Source organism: Triticum dicoccoides, chromosome 3B (genome assembly GCF_002162155.2).
Source record: "Triticum dicoccoides isolate Atlit2015 ecotype Zavitan chromosome 3B, WEW_v2.0, whole genome shotgun sequence".
NCBI classification, from domain to species: Eukaryota; Viridiplantae; Streptophyta; class Magnoliopsida; order Poales; family Poaceae; genus Triticum; species Triticum dicoccoides.
In genome coordinates this window covers 606,488,119-606,510,782 of record NC_041385.1, presented here as the reverse complement: position 1 = coordinate 606,510,782, position 22,664 = coordinate 606,488,119, and the positions used below count along the sequence as shown (strand labels likewise).

The window sequence follows — 22,664 nt, the reverse complement described above, 5'->3', positions numbered from 1 at the left end:
GCGAGTGAGAGAGAGCAGAGGGGAGGAGGGGGTGCAAAGAGAGAGAGAGGGGCGGTCAGGGGGGGGGTGTCGTGGCTTCACCAGGGCGTCGAGGGGGAAGCGGCAAGCAGGAGGTGGCCGGGACGCGTGCCGGCGCGCTGCGGCCACACACCCTCGTGCCCACTGGCACGAGGTTGAGGATGACTGGCACGTGGGCCTGGTGGGCTGGCTTCTCTGCTGGGCCAGGTAAGTAACAGGTACCCCCTCCTTCTCTGTTTCTATTTTAATTGTTGTTTTCTATTTATTTCAATCTGTTTTGATTTAGTTCAAGCACTAAACCATTTTTGTTTCTTCCAATAATTTTTGCAGGGACTGAAAGTAATATTCTAGAGCCCCTCACAAAATATCAGAATTATTGAAGCATTAAAAATATATATATAACATATATTTGCTCCAACTCAAATACAATATGTGTTAATTCAAAAATCCAGAATGGCCTAGAAATATGTGCATCATTTTTTTGGCAGAGGTTTTCACCTTTACCAGAAATCATGAACATTTTCAGAGGGCATTTTGGGTTCATTGAAAAAGATTTTATTTTGACCCTAGTTGAATTGATTTAATGCTAGGGTTTGAGCATCCCCATTTCAATTTTAGGCAAAATTTGAACATGATGCAACACATGACTAGCTAGCTCAGAGCAAACCAGAAGCTAGGGATGTGACAGCCTGCTTAAGTGAGTTTCGTAGTGGAGTGTTCCTTGCAGTTCAGGAGCACACCACGGATTCTTGGTCATTTAAATAAAGAGCTTTTTCTCACTTACTCTATTATAATGTGATTGCTAGATCATGTACTAAGTGTGTTGAAAAGAGAAGTTATTTTGCAGTCAAAATGAAAAAACATGAGTAATCCAAACCAAACCAAGAGCTGAGGTGGTGACGAACACTCACCTCGACCTTGTCGAGCTTGCCCTTATTCAGAACCTTGAAAAGGGTGAACCCAGCGGGCGTCTCGAACGACATCAACATCTCCAACCAAGCAGCAACTCAACTCACCTAGATAAAAGCACACCACACAACGAAATCAAAACAAAGACCAAAAATTGCAAAGACATGAGAAATGATCAGCATGACAATATTGTTCAGCAGTCAAACAGTGCCAAAATGATACGTTGAGAAATCTATATTGGCCTATAACACATGAATATTCCAACGTTAGTCCTTGGACTGCATCGACCACAATACAAAAAACATTGAATAAATTTGACACATCTTGTCAGTGGAATAAATTTAGAACATGTTGTACAATAAATTTGACACATCTCATCAGTGGAATAAAGTTCGAAGTTATTGTACGCCTTTTGTTATGTGTCCATCATAGTTCAATGCATCACAATAGTTTTCATTTGCAATCATATTTAGTTTTATTAACCACTGCGGATTGTATCATGTTGCATGCAGTACACCATAGACTTCGAAACACAACAATGAAATGTGTGATTAACCATAGAGAATGATAATAATAATAAAAGAGACACATTAGCTAAAACAATAAATACAGACATCACATAATCGTTGTATTTATCAGTGGCAAACAAGGAGAACTATGCAAGGAAATAAACCAACCAAATCAGTGGCGTGGAAGGCTAAAGATAACATGGTGAAGAAAAAACATGGAAGCAAGATGGGAAGCAAACTAATGAGCTAAGTAGCATGACATCTAAGTCAGCATCCAACATGGAAGCAAGATGGGAAGCAAACTAAAGACCAGTTTGAACACGATTGAACGGCCATCGAAGGAAGCGATCGGGGGAGCCTTCTCCATGCGAGTTGGCTAGACTCATTATTGTTTTAAATGAAGAGATTGCATCGATGAGAAAGAGATTTGTTCATATGGCACAGGGATTCTGTCTAGTGTGCTTATATTTCTTACCTCGAGAACCATGGCCTCTAGGATCAACGAGTTGATGCTGCCGTAGGTCTGACTGATCCAGGGACAGGAAGCCACAAGATCTCCAAGTAATCGGAATCAAAACAATCTGCCCTATCCTCAGTTTTAGACTTCTAGTCACCGGAAACTATATGGCCAAAATCTGATCTTCAGAGAGCATAGCGAAAAAATAAATAAGCAAAAGGGTTACCCCTGGAAATGCAGTATATGTTGCAAAATAGTCGAGCTCATTATAAACAAATACATAACAGATGCACCGTTAATTGCTAAGTTGTTTAAATTTTTGGAATAGAATCATGTGGCCCAAACATATCTTGTATTGCCATTTACGGAATAAAGGAAATCAAAAAAATTAACAATAATTTATCTTCCATCCTAACAAAAACGGGGTCGCCGGCCTTGATGCTCTTTCTAGGTGGAAAGTGCCATCGTGGAGAAACTTCTAAAGAAAAACAATAGAGAACGAATGACCCTCGGAAGAGTTCAGATAGTTTCCTAAAAAACAGAGCATAATAAATAATAAACAACCATATGTTCATTTGTTCACGATGTTTTCGGTCATACAGATCGCATTTCTTGTCACATCCCTGATCCTGGTATGCAGTAGGCTAGCCCTTCATGTGTGCATCATGTTTAACTTTTCAAATGAATTTGAAATGGGGATGTCCAAAACCCTAGCACCAAATGGAATTCAAATAGGTTCAACCTAAAAATATTTTCAATGAACCTGAAATGCCCTTCATAAATGTTCATCATTTTTGTTTTGGTCCAGAACCTCTGCCAAAAATGGTGCACACTTTTCTAGGACACTATGGGTTATTGAATTAAATCATACAGTATTTGTACTTGGACATTTAAATGCTATAAATTATTTTAAATGTCCAAATAATCATGAACTGAAATGATGGCTATTGGAAATATTCCAAACAGTGCTCTCAAGCAGTTACATGATTTTTGAATAGGTTCTGGTATTTTTAATAAAGCCAAACATCTGCAGAAAAATAGAAAACAGAAAATAAAAGAGAGAGAGAGAGAAGGACTACCTGGCGCTCACCTGGCAGCCCACTTACCTGGCCTTCTACTGTAGCAGCCCAGCCCACCACCGCAGCCATCCCTGTCGTCTTCCTCCTCGGACAGTAGGACGCAAGCGCGAGGCCGGAGCGCGCGGGCACACGCCCAAGCCACCTCCTGCCTCTCTGCCTGTCTCCCCGACGCCCTGAGGATGCCACGCACCCCCCTGACCGCCTTCACTCCCTCCCGTGCCTCTCCCCTCCTCTGCTCTCTCTCCCACACACGCCCGAGCGGAGCCCGTCGCCGCCGCTTGCTGCTGCCGCGGCCACCGGCCACCCCATGCCCCGCCGACGCGACAAGAAGCTCCGACAAGACGCCCTCTTCCTCCTCGATGAGTCACGTGAGCTCGGCCGCCCTGCATCGCCATCTGCATCGCCTTCTTTTCCCTCCGTTCACTGAGATCGCCGGCAACGCCATGGCACCGTCCGTGCTTCCCCGAGCCCACTTCGACGCCCCCTACAACCGCAGTGAGCCACTACGCCGAACCCCTCTCTCCCCGTGCTCGTTTGCCCCCTCAGGCTGTCGCTTCCATCAAGCCTGAGACCTCACTACCGCCGGCCATGGCGCCACCGCGGCTACTGACGCCATTGCTCGCATCTGAGCGTGTCCCCGTGTTCAGTACTTCCGCAGGAGCACGCAGCACCCACCAGTTCCTCCCGTAGTGCACCATAGCGTCGAATCGGTCGGCGCCCGAACTCCGGCCACCGCGGAAGCGGACACCACCGTCGATTTAGGTCGTCTCCGGCGACCCCTCTAGCACCAGCCGACGCGGGCGAGGCCCAGGGTTCCAACGGTGCCATCCGTGCCTCGAACTGTGGCCTGTGCTGCGTTTCCGGACCGCGTCACCATCTCGGGCCTCGCCGGCGTCATGTCGCCGGTGGGTTTGACCCATTTGACCATGTGGGCCCCGCCCCTGGTCAAACCTAGATTAGGAGTTAATCTAATATTAATTTAGTTAGTTAAACTAATGACACTGACACGCGGGACCCACTGGCCAGGTTTGACCTGGACCGGCCTCGTTGACTGCTGACGTCATAGTGACGCAATGCTGACGCAATAATCATTTTCTGGATTTATTCTTTTTAGGAAATTCCAGAAAATGCCCAAACTTCAAAATTTCATATAAATTTAACCGTAACCCAGAATGAAATAATTTATATATGAAAAATGATCAGAAAAATCCAATCTATCCATCAGTACTATTTTCATGCATGTTAGAACAACTTATAGCTGCTGATTAGCACAAATCATATAAATGGCATTTTAATATCCACATATGGAGTTTGAATTTGAACTTGGGGTTCAAACCAACTTCATTTAACTTTGTTGCTAGTTGCATTAGCTCAAACCACAGCATATTGCCATGTCACATTCATGCATCATATTGTTGCATTGCATTGATTGTGTTTCTTCTTTGTTTTTCGGTGTTTGTCCCCTCTCGATAGACGTGGTTCCGACGATGTGATCAATGACACCGATGAAGAGCTATATTATCTTCAGAAGTGCCAGGCAAGCAAAACCCCCTTGTTCATTCCGATACAATCCCACTCTCTCGCTCCTGCTCTCTTTTACTGCATTAGGACAACAACGATTCATCTGTTACTTGCTGCGGTAGCTGAACCCCTTTATCCTCTGCATGACCTGTCATTGCCACAGTAAATAGATGAAACCCACTAGCACGAGTAGGAGTTGTTTGAGCCCTGATGTGCCTACTCATTCATGCTTGTTTGTCATGTCTGCTATTGCTTAGAGTTGTGTCAGGTCTGATTCATCGGGGATGAATCAGAGGTGTGTGAACATGTCCTACTGTTGAGAGCTAAGTGTGTGAGCACGATTTGGTAAAGGTAGCGGTGAGAGGCCATGTAGGAGTACATGGTGGGTTGTCTCATTGCAGCCGTCCTCAGGAACTGAGTTCTGTGTTTGTGATCCATGACCAGTTACTACCACACATTGGGTTCCGGTAACTCGACCCCTCTCGACTTATTAATCAACATGATCTCTGTCCAGGAGTTGCAACTAGTTTCTGGTGTTTGTAGGTAGTGTTAGTAGTCTACCAAGTGGCACCCGGTACAGGTGGGCTTGGGACAGACTAGGCACGGTGGCACGGTGTACCAAGTGGCACCCGGATGGTGGGCTTGGGAACCCTGCTCACATCGTTTGGGGCCATGAGCGACACCCCGGCCGGATCTCCTTGCGGATGGAACCCGAATAGGCGATAAACCTGGATGAGAGACTTGTGTGGTTAGTCAGGTCGTGGCCGACTCCCTCGCCAGGCTTCCGCTTGAAGGTTGCCGAGATACACGAGGTGTACATGGCGGTAAGTGGAGAGAGCGTGTGTGAAGAAGTACACCCCTGCAGGGTTAACATCATCTATTCGAATAGCCGTGTCCGCGGTAAAGGACTTCTGGGTTGCCTGTACAGTTCATAAACAAGTGAAAGTGGATACTCTAAAATACGCAAGATAAGCGTGAGTGCTATGGATGGCGTTCTCGTAGGGAGACGGGAGCGGATCCATAGTGGTGTATTGATATGGTGAATATGTGGACTCGTGTGCGCCACCTCAAAAGAGTTACTTGCTGTCGTAGTTCAGGATAGCCACCGAGTCAAAGATGGCTTGCTGCAGTTAAACCCCACCATCCCCTTGTTGATAATGATGCATATGTAGTTAGATCTGATGTAAGTCTTGCTCGGTACATTTGTACTCACGTTGCTTAATTTATGTTTTTGCAGAGAGACTTCAGTCTCGCTAGTAGTACCGCGTGGACTTCGACGTTTAGCTTGTTACCTGAGCTACGATCTTGTGCCCTCGGCAGGATCTGGTAGATAGTCAGGCTTCTTAGCCTTTTTCATTTGTAGATGTCTGTACTCAGACATGTTAAGCTTCCGCTTGTGCTTGACTTGTTTGCTCAGAATGTTGGGTCATGAGACCCATGATTGTAATATCTTGCTCCTCGGAGCCTATTGAATAAATACTTGAGTTGTAGAGTCATGTTGTGATGCCATGTTGTATTTGCACATATCGAGCACATTGTGTGTATGTTATTGAAATGCTTGGTATGTGTGGGATCTGACTATCTAGTTGTTTATCCTTAGTAGCCTCTCTTACCGGGAAATGTCTCCTAGTGTTTCCACTGAGCCATGATAGCTTGCTACTGCTCCGGAACACTTAGGCTGGCCGGCATGTGTCCTTCTTCGTTCCTGTGTCTGTCTCTTCGGGGAAATGTCACGCGATGAGTACCGGAGTCCTGTTAGCCCGCTACAGCCCGGTTTACCGGAGTCCTGCTAGCCCAGTGCAACAGCCTGGATTCACTCGCTGATGACCGACACGTTCGATGCTGGGTCATGTATGCCTGTCCCTGTAAGTTAGTGCCACTTTGGATTCACGACTAGCCATGTCAGCCCGGGCTCCTTATCATATGGATGCTAGCGACACTGTCATATACGTGTGCCAAAAGGCGCAAACGGTCACGGGCAAAGGTAAGGCGACACCCGTGGAAATACCGTGCGTGAGGCCGCAAAGTGATATGAGGTGTTACATGCTAGATCGATGTGGCATTGAGTCGGGGTCCTGACATTTCTGGTCCCTTTCCCACTATATCTTAACAAGTTCTCTAATCATAGCTACACGACCATGTGTCATAAAAATACCAGTTTTGTAGAGAACTTGTCGCCAAATGGTGTATCATTATCAAGAAAATTTGGATGAAGGACTGCCAATTCAGCACATGTGTTTAATCTTACCCAAGTGTTTGAACCCCCCAAAGCATCTCATACCAATTCCTTGTCTTCAAATATCATTATGGATGGAAAAGAAAAAACAATGCATTAACCAAATACGTGATGCACTTGCTACTGAAAATTACAACGAGTGCACATCGGTTAAGCTAAAGAATTTGCAAAGAATGCCTACCACAAGGGACAGAATCTTCAATGAACTGAAATTGCTCTTTACAATGGTGTTTCAACTAATACCACTATTTTCTACGTACTATTAAGTTCTTAATTCTTTTATTTTACAACATAGAGGATTTTTTGGTCTATTGGTACATATGCTTTATGTCTTTCAGATTCCACCAAGATTATGATAGGACTTGGAGTTACAGGTAAGCTGTAGTCTGTAATAGGTACTATAGTCTGTAAGAGGCACAACGATTTTTTAGAGGCACAACGATGAAACATTATTTTTCGAGGGAAGTTGCTTAATGTAAGGAAGAAAATATTTGAACCTAGCTACAGACCAATATCAGTCTCTATAGGCGGGAATTGGGATGAAGATTGAGAGAGTTGAGGAGACGGAGAAACATACCTAGTACAAATTCCATTGCAGCCTTCTTTCATTTCCCTCGTCACCGATAAGCACGTTGCTGACATTAGGTGCCAAGTTGCATATTGAATATCCACGAGGAATAGCAGCAACAAGAAAACCCTGAAATTGTATTTAAATGGCTCAGCTAACTAACCATGGTGTAGCAAAAATAAAATGGCCATATCTAGGCAAGAAGTTTCGGCCAAAAACTAATGCAACATTACAGCATGGTACATGAAAATGCAGGAAAATAGCATAAAGTACTGAAAGGACATGGGACACACATAGCCTATGGGGACAAACGAAATTGCTAATGGTGATACTTATTACCTGAACAGACATTCACATTCATTGGTGTGGCACTTAGTCGTAACTAAAATGCACGGATATAACAAAATATTGGTGATCCACAGTAATAGACACTTGAAGCCCCATGTTGTAATTGTAACTGAGCATAGATATAACAAAATATTACATATTAGATATTTATTTAGGAATCAATGAAGAACAAGCAGGTTCACCTCTTCCCCTTCCTTCTCTGGAAGCAAACTGGGGATGCATTGCTCCCTGTAGGGTTCAGCAAGGAAGTCTACAGCTAATCCCAGCATGATAAATCCATCCCATACAATGCCTGAAACCAGCAAACACCAGGATGGTGATTAGAACTCTGAATTTACACACAGATTAAGGAGAAACACACACACAAAGCTTTGATACAAAGTTCAGTTAGGGTCCTCTCCGAGGAAAAGGTAGCCCCTCCTCACCGTCATCCTTCTAGAAAGTGTATAAACTGGGACTTATAATTAAGCTAGAAGCAGAACAAGAAAAGAGCAAAAACCTCATGCTGCTTGCACTCGTCGCCGGGCTACTTCACCCTATCGTTACCCTCCTCACCCTCCCCTGTATCTCCCCCCATTGCAACCAAGAACCATCTGGAGCTCTAACCTCTCTGCTCTCAGGCCAACTTGCTCAGTAGTTTATCATTCAAGTTAAGCAATGCTCGAGGAACTCTACCAACCAAAAAAAGTTGCAGTTCACACTAAACAACATCCTCATAGAGTCACAGCCCCTATCATATCCCATGATTTCCATGGGAAAGAATTCATCAGGGCACAACATTTCATTAAACAGTAAGAGATAAGGAAAAGAAAAGGCCATTCACCTGGCTTGAAATGCAAGACCGACGAGAAAATCAGGCAAGATCAAGAAGAGGACTAATACTTAGCAGCAGGAAGAACAAACTGAAGAAAAAGAACTCGTTACGACACAAGCATTTCATCAAACAGTTTATAGGCAAATATGAGAAGAGCCATTTCATCTTAGCTTTGAAGGCAAGAACTCGTGCAAAGGGGAATGCAGTGGAGAGAAGTACTCCGGGAGGTCGATGGCAAGCAAGGCTGTGGCGGCAGCGACGATGCAGGAAAGCGGTGGCGTGGGGGAGAGGAGGAGCGAGCGCTGATGCATCCTCTGCTTGGGAGCGGATATGTATCGCAGGATACCGCGCGCTCTCTGACCATCCCATTGCGCCCCTGCATCGAACTCCTCTGCTCTGCTCTGGCGGCTGTGCTCCTCCGGCGACCCCACCTCCTGCTCGCCTCGCACCTCCTAACCCCTCATCCAACCCCCTCCTCTGCTCCCCCGGGTATCCTCCCACCTCCAGCAGGGACACGGTATGGCAGGTGGAGAGGAGGCGGCCAGCGCGTTTGGGGAGGAAGGGAGGGAGAGGGGAGGCGGCAGGTGGAGAGGAGGCGGTCGGCGCGTTTGGGGAGGAAGGGAGGGAGAGGGGAGGCGGCTGCATCGATTTGGGAGCGCTGGAAAGGGTAGGGTTTGTGCGGGGCGGTGACCAATGGGTGTGGCTCTCGCACGATCTCCCGCATACGGCATGATGTGCACGCGGCATGCAGGGACAGGGTGCGCACGCACCACGAAACGGTTGACCCAGCCAACCAGCACATCGCATGAGCCCACACGTCATTGGGCAATGCGAGGTTACCACGCGGTGAAAACGAGCAGCGCAACCATCCGACGTTCCAGATCACGCAGAAGACTATTTTGACCACCATCCAACGGCCAACGAAGGATGAAATCGAGGGAGCATCTTGGAGGTGAGTTGGCTAGCCTCTGTATTGTTTTAAATATGCAGGGAATGGTGAAAACTATTCCTGAAGTATTTTCAATGCTGAAATCAGTGGAGGTGGAAATCAGAAAGGAACATCAAGTGTTGATGGTCAATAAAACCACTAAGTTCAAGAAAGGCAAGGGTAAAAAGAACTTCAAGAAGGACGGCAAGGAAGTTGCCGCGCCCGGTAAACCAGTTGCCGGGAAGAAGCCAAAGAATTGACCCAAGCCTGAGACTGAGTGCTTTTATTGCAAAGGGAAGGGTCACTAGAAGCGGAACTGCCCCAAATACTTAGCGGACAAGAAGGCCGGCAACACTAAAGGTATATGTGATATACATGTAATTGATGTGTACCTTACCAGTACTCATAGTAGCTCCTGGGTATTTGATACCGGTCCGGTTGCTCATATTTGTAACTTAAAGCAGGAGCTGCGGAATAAGCGGACACTGGCGAAGGACGAGGTGACGATGCGCGTCGAGAATGGTTCCAAGGTCGATGTGATCGCCGCCGGCACGCTACCTCTACATTTACCTACGGGATTAGTTTTAAACCTCAATAATTGTTATTTAGTGCCAGCTTTGAGCATGAACATTGTATCTGGATCTCGTTTAATACGAGATGGCTACTCATTTAAATCCGAGAATAATGGTTGTTCTATTTATATGAGAGATATGTTTTATGGTCATGCCTCGCTGGTCAATGGTTTATTCTTGATGAATCTCGAACGTGATGTTACACATATTCATAGTGTGAATACCAAAAGATGTAAGGTTGATAACGATAGTCCCACATACTTGTGGCACTGCCGCCTTGGTCATATTGGTGTAAAGCGCATGAAGAAGCTCCATGCTGATGGAATTTTAGAGTCTCTCGATTATGAATCATTTGACACATGCGAACCATGCCTCATGGGCAAAATGACCAAGACTCCGTTCTCCGGAACAATGGAGCGAGAAACCAACTTATTGGAAATCATACATATTGATGTGTGCGGTCCAATGAGTGTTGAGGCTCGCGGAGGCTATCGTTATGTTCTCACTCTCACTGATGACTTAAGTAGATATGGGTATGTCTACTTGATGAAACACAAGTCTGAGACCTTTGAAAAGTTCAAGGAATTTCAGAATGAGGTAGAGAATCAACGTGACCGAAAAATAAAGTTCTTGTGATCAGATCGTGGAGGAGAATATTTAAGTCACGAATTTGGTACGCACTTAAGGAAATGTGTAATCGTTTCACAAATCACGCCGCCTGAAACACCTCAGCGTAACGGTGTGTCCGAACGTCGTAATCGCACTTTATTGGATATGGTGCCGTCTATGATGTCACTCACCAATTTACCGCTATCATTTTGGGGATACGCTCTAGAGACAGCTACATTCACTTTAAATAGGGCAGCGTCTAAATACGTTGAGACGACACCGTATGGATTATGGTTTGGGAAGAAACCTAAGCTATCGTTTCTAAAAGTTTGGGGATGCGATGCTTATGTCAAGAAACTTCAACCTGAAAAGCTCGAACCCAAGTCGGAAAAATGCGTCTTCATAGGATACCCTAAGGAAACCATTGGGTATACTTTCTACCTTAGATCCGAAGGCAAGATCTTTGTTGCCAAGAACGGGTCCTTTCTGGAGAAAGAGTTTCTCTTGAAATAAGTAAGTGGGAGGAAAGTAGAGCTCGATGAAGTACTGCCTCTTGAACCGGAAAGTAGTGCCGCTCAGGAAGATGTTCCTGTGGTGCCTACACCGACTGGAGAGAAAATTAATGATGATGATCAAGGTACTACTGAACTTCGTAGGTCCACAAGGACACGTTCCACACCAGAGTGGTATGGCAACCCTGTCCTGGAAATCATGTTGTTAGACAACGGTGAACCTTCGAACTATGAAGAAGCGATGGCGGGCCCAAATTCCAACAAATGGCTTGAAGCCATGCAATCCGAGATAGGATCCATGTATGAAAACAAAGTATGGACTTTGACAGACTTGCCCGATGATCGGCGAGCGATAGAAAACAAATGGATCTTTAACAAGAAGACGGACGCGGATGGTAATGTTACCATCTATAAAGCTTGACTTGTCGCTAAGGGTTATCGGCAAGTTTAAGGGGTTGACTACGATGAGACTTTCTCTCCCGTAGCGAAGCTGAAGTTCGTCTGAATCATGTTAGCAATTGCCGCATACTATGATTATGAGATATGGCAAATGGACGTCAAAACGGCATTCCTTAACGGCTATCTTAAGGAAGAACTGTATATGATGCAGCCGGAAGGTTTTTTCGATCCTGAGAATGCTAACAAGGTATGCAAGCTCCAGTAATCCATTTATGGGCTGGTGCAAGCATCTCGGAGTTGGAACATTTTCTTTGATGAGATGATCAAAGCGTTTGGGTTTATGCAGACTTATGGAGAAGCCTGCATTTACAAGAAAGTGAGTGGGAGCTCTGTAGCATTTCTCATATTATATGTAGATGACATACTTTTGATGGGAAATGATATAGAACTTTTGGACGGCATTAAGGCCTACTTGAACAAGTGTTTTTCAATGAAGGACCTTGGAGAAGCTGCTTACATATTAGGCGTCAAGATCTATAGGGATAGATCGAGACGCCTCATAGGTCTTTCACAAAGCACATACCTTGATAAGATATTGAAGAAGTTCAATATGGATCAGTCCAAGAAAGGGTTCTTGCCTGTATTGCAAGGTGTGAGATTGAGCTCGGCTCAATGCTCGACCACGGCAGAAGATAGAGAAGAGATGAGCATCATCCCCTATGCCTCAGCCATAGGGTCTATTATGTATGTCATGCTGTGTACCAGACCGGATGTAAACCTTGCCGTAAGTTTGGTAGGAAGGTACCAAAGTAATCCCGGCAAGGAACACTAGACAGCGGTCAAGAATATCCTTAAGTACCTGAAAAGGACTAAGGACATGTTTCTCGTTTATGGAGGTGATGAAGAGCTCGTCGTAAAGGGTTACGTCGACGCTAGCTACAGATCTGGATGACTCTAAGTCATAAATCGGATACGTGTATATTTTGAATGCTGGGGCAGTAAGCTGGTGCAGTTGCAAGCAGAGCGTCGTGGCGGGATCTACATGTGAAGCGGAGTACATGGCAGCCTCGGAGGCAGCGCCTGAAGCAATATGGATGAAAGAGTTCATCACCGACCTAGGAGTCATACCCAATGCGTCGGGGCCGATCACTCTCTTCTGTGACAACATTGGAGCTATTGCCCTTGCCAAGGAGCCCAGGTTTCACAAGAAGACCAGGCACATCAAGCATGGCTTCAACTCTATTCGTGAAAATGTTCAATATGGAGACATAGATATTTGCAAAGTACATACGGATCTGAATGTCGCAGATCCGTTGACTAAACCTCTTCCGCGAGCAAAACATGATCAACACCAGAACTATATGGGTGTTCGATTCATCACAATGTAACTAGATTATTGACTCTAGTGCAAGTGGGAGACTGTTGGAAATATGCCCTAGAGGCAATAATAAAATGATTATTATTAAATTTCCTTGTTCATGATAATTGTCTATTATTCATGCTATAATTTTGTTATCCGGAAATCGTAATACATGTGTGAATACATAGACCACAACATGTCCCTAGTGAGCCTCTAGTTGACTAGCTCGTTGATCGACTGATAGTCATGGTTTCCTGACTATGGACATTGGATGTCGTTGATAACGGGATCACATCATTAGGAGAATGATGTGATGGACAAGACCCAATCCTAAGCATAGCACAAAGATTGTGTAGTTCGTTTGCTAGAGCTTTTTCAATGTCAAGTATCTTTTCCTTAGACCATGAGATCGTGTAACTCCCGGATACCGTAGGAGTGCTTTGGGTGTACCAAACGTCACAACGTAACTGGGTGACTATAAAGGTATACTACGGGTATCCCCGAAAGTATCTGTTGGATTGACACGGATCGAGACTGGGATTTGTCACTCCGTATGATGGAGAGGTATCTCTGGGCCCACTCGGTAATGCATCATCATAATGAGCTCAATGTGACCAAGTGTTTGGTCACGGTATCATGCATTACAGTACGAGTAAAGTGACTTGTCAGTAATGAGATTGAACGAGGTATTGGGATACCGACGATCGAATCTCGGGCAAGTAAGGTACCAATTGACAAAGGGAATTGTATACGGGGTTACTTGAATCCTTGACATCGTGCTCCATCCGATGAGATCATCAAGGAGCATGTGGAAGCCAACATGGGTATCCAGATCCCGTTGTTGGTTATTGACTGAAGAGTCGTCTCGGTCATGTCTGCGTGTCTCCCGAACCCGTAGGGTCTACACACTTAAGGTTCGGTGACTGTCAGGACCCCGATCCTAAGTCACACCGATCTAGCATGTAACACATCATATCACTTTTCGGCCTCACGCACGATATTCCCACGGGTGCCACCTTACCTGGCCCGGGACCGTTTGCGCCTTTTGGCTCACGTATATGATAGTGCCGCTAGCATCCATATGACAAAGAACCCGGGCTGACATGGCTAGCCGTGAACCCAAAGTGGCACTAACTTACAGGGACAGGCATACATGACCCAACAACGAACGTGTCGGTCATCAGCAAGTGAATCCGAGCTGTAGCAACTGGGCTAGCAGGACTCCGGTAAACCGGGCTGTAGCAGGCTAACAGGACTCTGGTAGACACCGCGTGACATTTCCCCGAAGGGACAGACACAGGAACGAAGAAGGACACATGCCGGCCAGCCTAAGTGTTCCGGAGCAGTAGCAAGCTACCAAGGCTCGGTGGAAGCACTAGGAGACATTTCCCGGTAAGAGAGGCTACCAAGGATAAACAACTAGATAGTCAGATCCCACACATATTAAGCATTTCAAATCATACACGCAATATGCACGATATGTGCAAATACAACATGGCATCACAATGTAACTCTACGACTCAAAGTATTTATTTAATAGGCTCCGAGGACCGAGATATTACAAACATGGGTCTCATGACCCAGCATTCAGAGCACACAAGTCAAGCACAAGCGGAAGCTTAACATGTCTGAGTACAGACATCTACAAATGAAAAAGGCTGAGGAGCCTGTCTATCTACCAGATCCTGCCGAGGGCACAAGATCGTAGCTGGGGTAACAAGCTAAATGTCGAAGTCCACGCGGTACTACTAGCGAGACTGAAGTCTCTCTGCAAAAACATAAATTAAGCAACGTGAGTACAAATGTACCCAGCAAGACTTACATCAGATCTAACTACATATGCATCATTATCAACAAGGGGATGGTGGGGTTTAACTGCAGCAAGCCAGCTTTGACTCGGTGGCTATCCTAAACTACGACTGCAAGTAACTCTTTTGAGGTGGCGCACACGAGTCCACATATTCACCATATCAATACACCACTATGGATCCGCTCCCGTCTCCCTACGAGAACGCCATCCATAGCACTCACACTTATCTTGCGTATTTTAGAGTATCCACTTTCACTTGTCTATGAACTGTACAGGCAACCCAGAAGTCCTTTACCGCGAACACGGCTATTCGAATAGATCATATTAACCCTGCAGGGGTGTACTTCTTCACACACGCTCTCACCACTTACCGCCGTTTACACGACATGTACTCGACAACCTTCAAGCGGAAGCCCAGCGAGGGTGTCGGCCACGACCTGACTAACCACACAAGTCTCTCGTCCAGGTTTATCGCCTATTCGGGTTCCATCCGCAAGGAGATCCGGCCGGGGTGTCGCTCACGGCCCCAAACAATGTGTGCAGGGTTCCCAAGCCCACCATCCGGGTGCCACTTGGTACACCGGGCCACTGTGCCTAGTCTGTCCCAAGACCACCTGTACCGGGTGCCACTTGGTAGACTACTAACACTACCTACAAACACCAGAAACTAGTTGCAACTCCTGGACAGAGATCAAGTTGATTAATAAGCCGAGAGGGGCCGAGTTACCGGAACCCAATGTGTGGTAGTAACTATTCATGGATCACAAACACAAAACTCAGTTCCTGAGGACGGTTTCAATGAGACAACCCACCATGTACTCCTACATGGCCTCTCACCGCTACCTTTACTAAATCATGTTCACACACTTAGCTCTCAACAGTAGGACATGTTCACCACATTCCAATTCATCCCGATGAATCAGACCCGACTCAACTCTAAGTAGTAGCAGGCATGACAAACAAGCATGAATGAGTAGGCACATCAGGGCTCAAACAACTCCTACTCATGCTAGTGGGTTTCATCTATTTACTGTGGCAATGACAGGTCATGCAGAGGATAAAGGGGTTCAGCTACCGCAGCAAGTAACAGATGAATCGCTGTTGTCCTAATGCAGTAAAAGAGAGCAGGAGCAAGAGAGTGGGATTGTATCGGAATGAATAAGTGGTTTTTGCTTGCCTGGCACTTCTGAAGATAGTATAGTTCTTCATCGGTGTCATCGATCACATCGTCGGTACACATCTACTAAGAGGGGACAAACACTGGCAACAGAGAAAGAACACAATCAATGCAATGCAACAATATGATGCACGTGTGTGACATGGCAATATGCTGTGGTTTGAGCTAATGCAACTAGCAGCAAGTTAAATGGAGTTGGTTTGAATCCAAGATTCAAATTCAAACTCCATATGTGAGGGTTTAAATGCCATTATATGATTTTTGCTAAACAGCAGCTATAAGTTGTTCTAATATGCATGAAAATGGTACAGATGGATAGATTGGATTTTTCTGATCATTTTTCATATATAATTTGTTTCATTTGGAGTTACGGTTGATTTTATATGATTTTTAGAAGTTTATACTATTTCTGAAATTTCATGGATTGTCTTTATTCCAGAAAAAGATTAATTGCGTCAGCATGACGTAGGCGTGACGTCAGCAGGTCAACTGACCCTGCCAGGTCAAACCTGACCTGTGGGACCCACGTGTCAGTGGTTAGTTAACTAACTAAACAGAGTTAGTTAATGTTAGGTTAAGCACTAATCTAGATTAATTAGTGCTAACTAACCTAACTAATAATTAACATGGGTGGCCCACACGTCAGTGACCCAGGGGTCAAACTGGGCCCACCCAGTCAACGGTCAGCGGGGTCAAACCCACCGGCGACATGTCGCCGGCGAGGCCAGACGTGGCGGCGAGGCTCGGATTCGGTCCTCCGTCGACCAAATCGACGGCGGAGACGCGCTACGGACTGCTGGTGAACTCGCGCATCGAGTGGTGGTGGCGGTTGGGCCTGGGGAGGCCGAAGTTGTCGCCAGCATCGTTCTAGGTGGTCGCCGGAGCTCGGGTGAGCTCGGGGTCGACGCTACGTGTGCCGTGGCGATGTGGGATTAGCACCTACGGCGTCTACGTGATGCGGTGAGTACGATGGGCGCATGCCTGGGACCAAATGGTCACCAGAATGTGGCCGGCGACGAGCTCGTGCGGCGGCGCGGTTCGGTCTTCAAGGGGGCAACGGCTATAGCAAGAAATCGAGGCGGGGAAGAGGGGGATTCGGTCCGTGAGCTCACCGCGGAGACGTTGGGATGGTCGGCGTGCTCGGAGGAGGCTTGGAGGTGACGGAATGGCGGTGACAATCTCGGCGGCCCGAGGAAGGGAACGGCAGAGCTGGTGGCATCCAGGGCTTCCGGCGCCTTCCATCTTGGTGAGGAGGAAGAGGGGGACGAGGCGAGGCATCTCGGCGCATCGGCGAGGCGAGGGAAGCACGGTGGCTGTGGCAAATGGCGTCGGCGACGACGAGCTCCACTCAAGCGCGTGCGGGGAGAGAGCAGAGGAGGGGGAGAGTGAATGGAGGGGTCCAGAGGGGGCTGCGGGGTGGCGCCGAGGAGAAGACGCGAGGCATCGCGGTGGCCAGGCGACACAGGCAGACAGCCTGGTGGCGTGGCGCCCGCGCGCGCGCCGGCGCGCTCCTCTCTGCCTGCCTGGCGAGAGGAAGCAGGTGGCTGGCACGGGCCAGCACAGTGCTGGGCCGGCCAGTGGGCTGCCAGGTGGGCTGGTTGGGCTGCCAGGTAAGCTCTCCCTCTCATCTATTTTCTAATTTGTTTTTGTTTTCTAATTATTTGCCTCTGTTTTGAGCTTAGGAAAAATACCAAGGCATTTCCTAAAATCCTGAAAATATTCATGGACACTTGCTGAATTATTTCAGTGGCCCAAAAATAGTTCCAACATTATTTGAACATTTAAATTATTTATAGAATTTAAATGCCCAAAGTCAAATACAATAAGATTTAATTCAAAAATCCAGAATGGCTTAGAAATATGCTCATCATTTTTTGGAGAGGTTTTCACCTTTATCAAAAATCATGAACATTTCCAAAGGCATTTTGGGTTCATTGAAGATTATTTTAGGTTGAACCTATTTGATTTGATCTGGTGCTAGGGTTTGAACAATCCCCATTTCAGGTTTAAATGAAATTTAAACATGATGCAGCAACCAAGCTAGTCCAAGTGCATAGCAAGACTAGGGACGTGACAACTCACCCCCACTAAGCAAAAATCTCGTCCCGAGATTCAAGCGTAGGGTAAGATGAAGGGGGAACGCAACTAACGCAATCTTCACGATCCAGGTTGCACTTCATAGGGGCGTTGATTCGATCACCATCTTTGACTCGATGTCTTCCTCTGAGAACTCCAACTAATCATGACAAGAAGAGGAAAGGAAAACTCTAGAAGAATTGATCTTCTCGAAGACCGAACAACTCAGGATAGCTCACGGAATGAGACATAGCAACATCTCTCAAGTTGAGACACAAAACACACATCAAGAGGGGTGGAAAGAAACAGATGACGACGGTTCACTAGGTAGACAACAATTCCACACCTAAGAAGGTGGTGATCGGTTGTCAACGTAGCGAGGAGTTGAGTTGCCATGATACCATAACGGGGCACCTTAGGGAAGGTGACTTGTAGAAATATTCCCTTAAGTGGCAAAAAGAATTACCTTTGATTCAGAGATCATTGAAACTCTTTATACCAGCCTAAGGCAATTCTCAAGCGATCATTTGGAGGGGGTCGGTAGAATGGCATGCTTGGATTAAAATGGACGATGTGGATTACCTTGTTGAAAACAACACAAGGGGTGATTTTAGTAACTGAGAAGAAGCTCAACAGTAGAGAGTGAGTCCACTATTTGAAAAGTTATAGCATAACCGAGGAAACTAAGAGCAATCCCAGTTAGTGTCGATGATAACACCTAGCGCTTGCGCGTGCTCTCAAGAACTTGAGCATTTCCATATTCATCAAGGTTTTACCAACATCCGTGTCAAGGATCCTGGCAACACAACATACTACCATGATGGATAGTGATGGACGATGCAGATGCATAGGAAGACAACACTTTCTCAGATTTCACCCTAGCAATCCTAAGGAAACAAAATCTGGATGATCGACCGAGAGACATTTAGCACTCCGCTTCTAATGTTCTCCTTGATGTGCTAGCATAACCCATTCATAGATATGGTTTGATATCTAGAACATCAAGTAAAAGGTCGGACTTCGGGAGCATAAGAATCCATAAGGGACAACTAGGGAGTAAATCCTATGAAATCCTTATGGGTAGTGACCAAATGGCTTAATCAAGATACTACAATAATAGTACTTCCAGCTGGGTGCGTCCACTTCACTGGAACCTATATCATAGTTCTTGGAATAGTTCCAACTATCATATCTGCCTGAGATTCAGATCTGGTTGGTAACAGGACATTTTAGACAGCATGTCTGGAAAAGAAAATTTGCAACACAAACTGAAGAGATGACGTTGCGAGATTCTCAGGAAAATGAACTATGATAGCATGCTCCAAAATATGAGTTGGTTCTGCTACAAACCTATGAACACGCTGTCCAAGACAAGCATGACCACATAGTAGTCTTATAAAAAAAACACTACCGAGTTCAAGTGGGGAACCATCATCGAGGATATCGAAGTCCTTGTATAAGTCTTGCTCTTAAGAAGGAACTTCTTCTCCTTGAACAATTCAATTAGTGGCTTGGTGTGCTAGGAATACATATAGAATGAAGGTTGCAAGTCTCCAAACCACATAATACTTCGCACGTATACATGACTGACTTGGGATGGTTCCAAAGAAAGCAACATTGACTTTCTCGAATCCACGGCGGCAACTTGCATCTAATGCACATGAATTAGAGGAAGTCACTTCTTTCATCCGAGCATGTGCTTCATGCATGGGACATGAAGATAATGCTTATAGAAGTTTCCAATACTAGCTGGATGTTCAACAAAATTATGGAAAAGTCAAGGATGTTGTCGCTGGGCTCAACAACAATTCATCCAGGTTTCCATATAAATGGAATTGCATAATTATGTGAACAAGGTGATAACACTGGTCCGACCAAAGGATGTAGTGGTGTAAGCTCGAGGGATCAACCATGAGTAAGACAACATTACGAACACCGTTGGTTCTGATTCGATTTGACGATAGCCCATACTCAAATCAAAGTTTTTATAAGACAATAGGTCCAACAACTGATCACAGGGACCAATCAATGAAGATATCATCTTTCTTCAACTAACACACCAACACCAGGATATCCCTTTGAAACGAACTAAGTTAGGTAAGCTTTTATCTTCCAACTCTCCAAGTTGTTGTTTAGCTTAACCAACTAGCTCAGGGGTATCCAACACGGATTCTTGGAGAAAGGATGGTTTCGAAAACCAACTTGATCACGAGCTCAACATAGCGGTCAGGTGACAACCTGGTGATACTTCCGAGAAGATAATCGGAAAATCACGAACCACCGGTATGCTTCTAAGCTCGAGAACAATCTTGCTTTTCAGGGCAAGACGATATGATCAAATGAGCGAGGGATTGGCACAATCCTAACTCATTGATCGAGGAGTGCACCGGAAATAAGGACTAGGTAGCACGATCAACCCTAGGGTGACGATTCAATAATCAACACGCTAAGGATGAGATTGTTGTCCATTAACTACCAAGCAACACGGTTGCTAGGAGTATTGACTTCACACATCATAGTTCACTTGTCGGCATTCCGGTTGTGACAACACGAAACCGAGGAATGAATAATGATGGTGAGAAGTATCACTGTATCAAGAATTCATAGGAGGGTGTGTAATTCCCATGATATTCTTGATATAAAGATGGTAACACTCCAAGGTGGAACAGAACAAAAACTGGATTAGTATTTTGATCTGCGGAGTATGACTACTTTGACCCAATCCTAGATATGGATGAGGTACTGGAGTTCATTTCTCCTAGTCATTATGGAATAGAATGGCTTGAGGGACCACAGGGATAATAGGCATCGATAAACATGAATGCACGACTACTCCTGACTATCAATTGGTAGACGCGGGTCAGAATAAAACTAAAGGGGAACAACTCAAAAGAACATATGATTTTCTGAGTTGTGGATGCATGGATTAGCATGTCGAACGAGTTCGACATATTTCTTCCGGACAACCCATGCGGAAAGGTAGAACTGGCAGAGTCACACCATAGAATCGAGAACTCATCAAGAGCTATGGTTGTGATCTTTTGGTTCAAAGAACTTCTGCCATAAACGGTTCATAGTATTTGGAAGAAGGAAATACCACGAACCTCGAGGACTAACGCAAAGGTTACTAATAACCTAAGGGAGCTAACAATTACTACCAACATGAAGTAAGTAGGGTGAATCTCGGGTTCAAAACCCAGAAGTGGAATGCCTACTAACTAAGTTGCATCACGGGATGCTTTCAAGAATGACGGCCAGAATCATCACACTGGGAACAAAAATCATGGCTAGCTTACTAGGTGATACCCTAAGACACCTAGGGTCATAATACTAGCTCCAACATATATACCGAGGCAATGAAGTACCTCAACTCGCCGTTTAGTGTGGTTAACCTGGCCAGAAAAGTCATCGAAAACAGAGGGAAAGGATTTTGCAGTTGCATCAGATTATTTAGAAACCTAGGATGACTCGGACAGCATAACGACTGTAAAATGCTCAAAATGATTTGAGACATCCTACAAAATGGTGGCATAACCAGTCGATCATCATAATATCAAGGTTCTGAGATCAACTATGAGCATACAGAAAATAGTAGGAATTGAACTGAGTCTTAAATCTGTCAATCCTGTAAGTCTATGGATTAGTAACATGTGATCCTGATAGAAAGAAGAGAAAGCCTAGTTCTTAACCCCGTAGGAAAGATAGTATGACTCGGATCAGAAGGGCATAAGGTAAAGGAGTAAAAAGAGCCTTACGTTCCATCCCACAATCAATTCCTTTATATAACTAAAGAATTTCTAGACTCAACTTCGACCTGTTTGGCTTGGTAATCCTACAGGCAGTCAAGCTCTGATACCAAAGCTATCAGGACCCCGATCCTAAGTCACACTGATCTAGCATGTAACACATCATATCACTTTGCGGCCTCACGCACGATATTCCCGTGGGTGCCACCTTACCTGGCCCGGGACCGTTTGCGCCTTTTGGCTCACGTATATGATAGTGCCGCTAGCATCCATATGACAAAGACCCTGGGCTGACATGGCTAGCCGTGAACCCAAAGTGGCACTAACTTACAGGGACAGGCATACATGACCCAACAACGAACGTGTCAGTCATCAACGAGTGAATCCGGGCTGTAGCAACTAGGCTAGCAGGACTCCGGTAAACCGGGCTGTAGCAGGCTAACAGGACTCTGGTAGACACCGCGTGACATTTCCCCGAAGGGACAGACACAAGAACGAAGAAGGACACATGCCGGCCAGCCTAAGTGTTCCGAAGCAGTAGCAAGCTACCAAGGCTCAGTGGAAGCACTAGGAGACATTTCCCGGTAAGAGAGGCTACCAAGGATAAACAACTAGATAGTCAGATCCCACACATATCAAGCATTTCAAATCATACACGCAATATGCTCGATATGTGCAAATACAACATGGCATCACAACATAACTCTACGACTCAAAGTATTTATTTAATAGGCTTCGAGGAGCGAGATATTACAAACATGGGTCTCATGACCCAGCATTCAGAGCACACAAGTCAAGCACAAGCGGAAGCTTAACATGTCTGAGTACAGACATCTACAAATGAAAAAGGCTGAGGAGCCTGTCTATCTACCAGATCCTGCCGAGGGCACAAGATCGTAGCTGGGGTAACAAGCTAAACGTTGAAGTCCACGCGGTACTACTAGCGAGATGAAGTCTCTCTGCAAAAACATAAATTAAGCAACGTGAGTACAAATGTACCCAGCAAGACTTACATC

At 45.6% G+C, this 22,664-nt stretch overlaps 1 long non-coding RNA gene across 6 annotated transcripts in view; it reads right to left on the bottom strand.

Moving 5' to 3' along the window:
• LOC119277399 overlaps positions 1–9,151 on the bottom strand; it is a 22,662-nt gene extending 13,511 nt beyond the window's left edge. For 2 of the 6 annotated variants that reach the window (XR_005137078.1, XR_005137082.1), the window contains exons 1-6: positions 8,469–9,151; positions 8,145–8,375; positions 7,828–7,937; positions 7,307–7,426; positions 1,912–2,076; positions 930–1,034 (exon numbers count right to left, since the gene is read on the bottom strand). This is a non-coding gene — a long non-coding RNA (uncharacterized LOC119277399). Of the gene's footprint in view, positions 1–929; positions 1,035–1,911; positions 2,077–7,306; positions 7,427–7,636; positions 7,755–7,827; positions 7,938–8,144; positions 8,376–8,468 lie in introns of all 6 variants that reach the window. The other 4 variants (XR_005137079.1, XR_005137080.1, XR_005137081.1 and 1 more) reach the window with 4 other exon arrangements.
• Between the last annotated feature and the right edge of the window lie 13,513 nt (positions 9,152–22,664).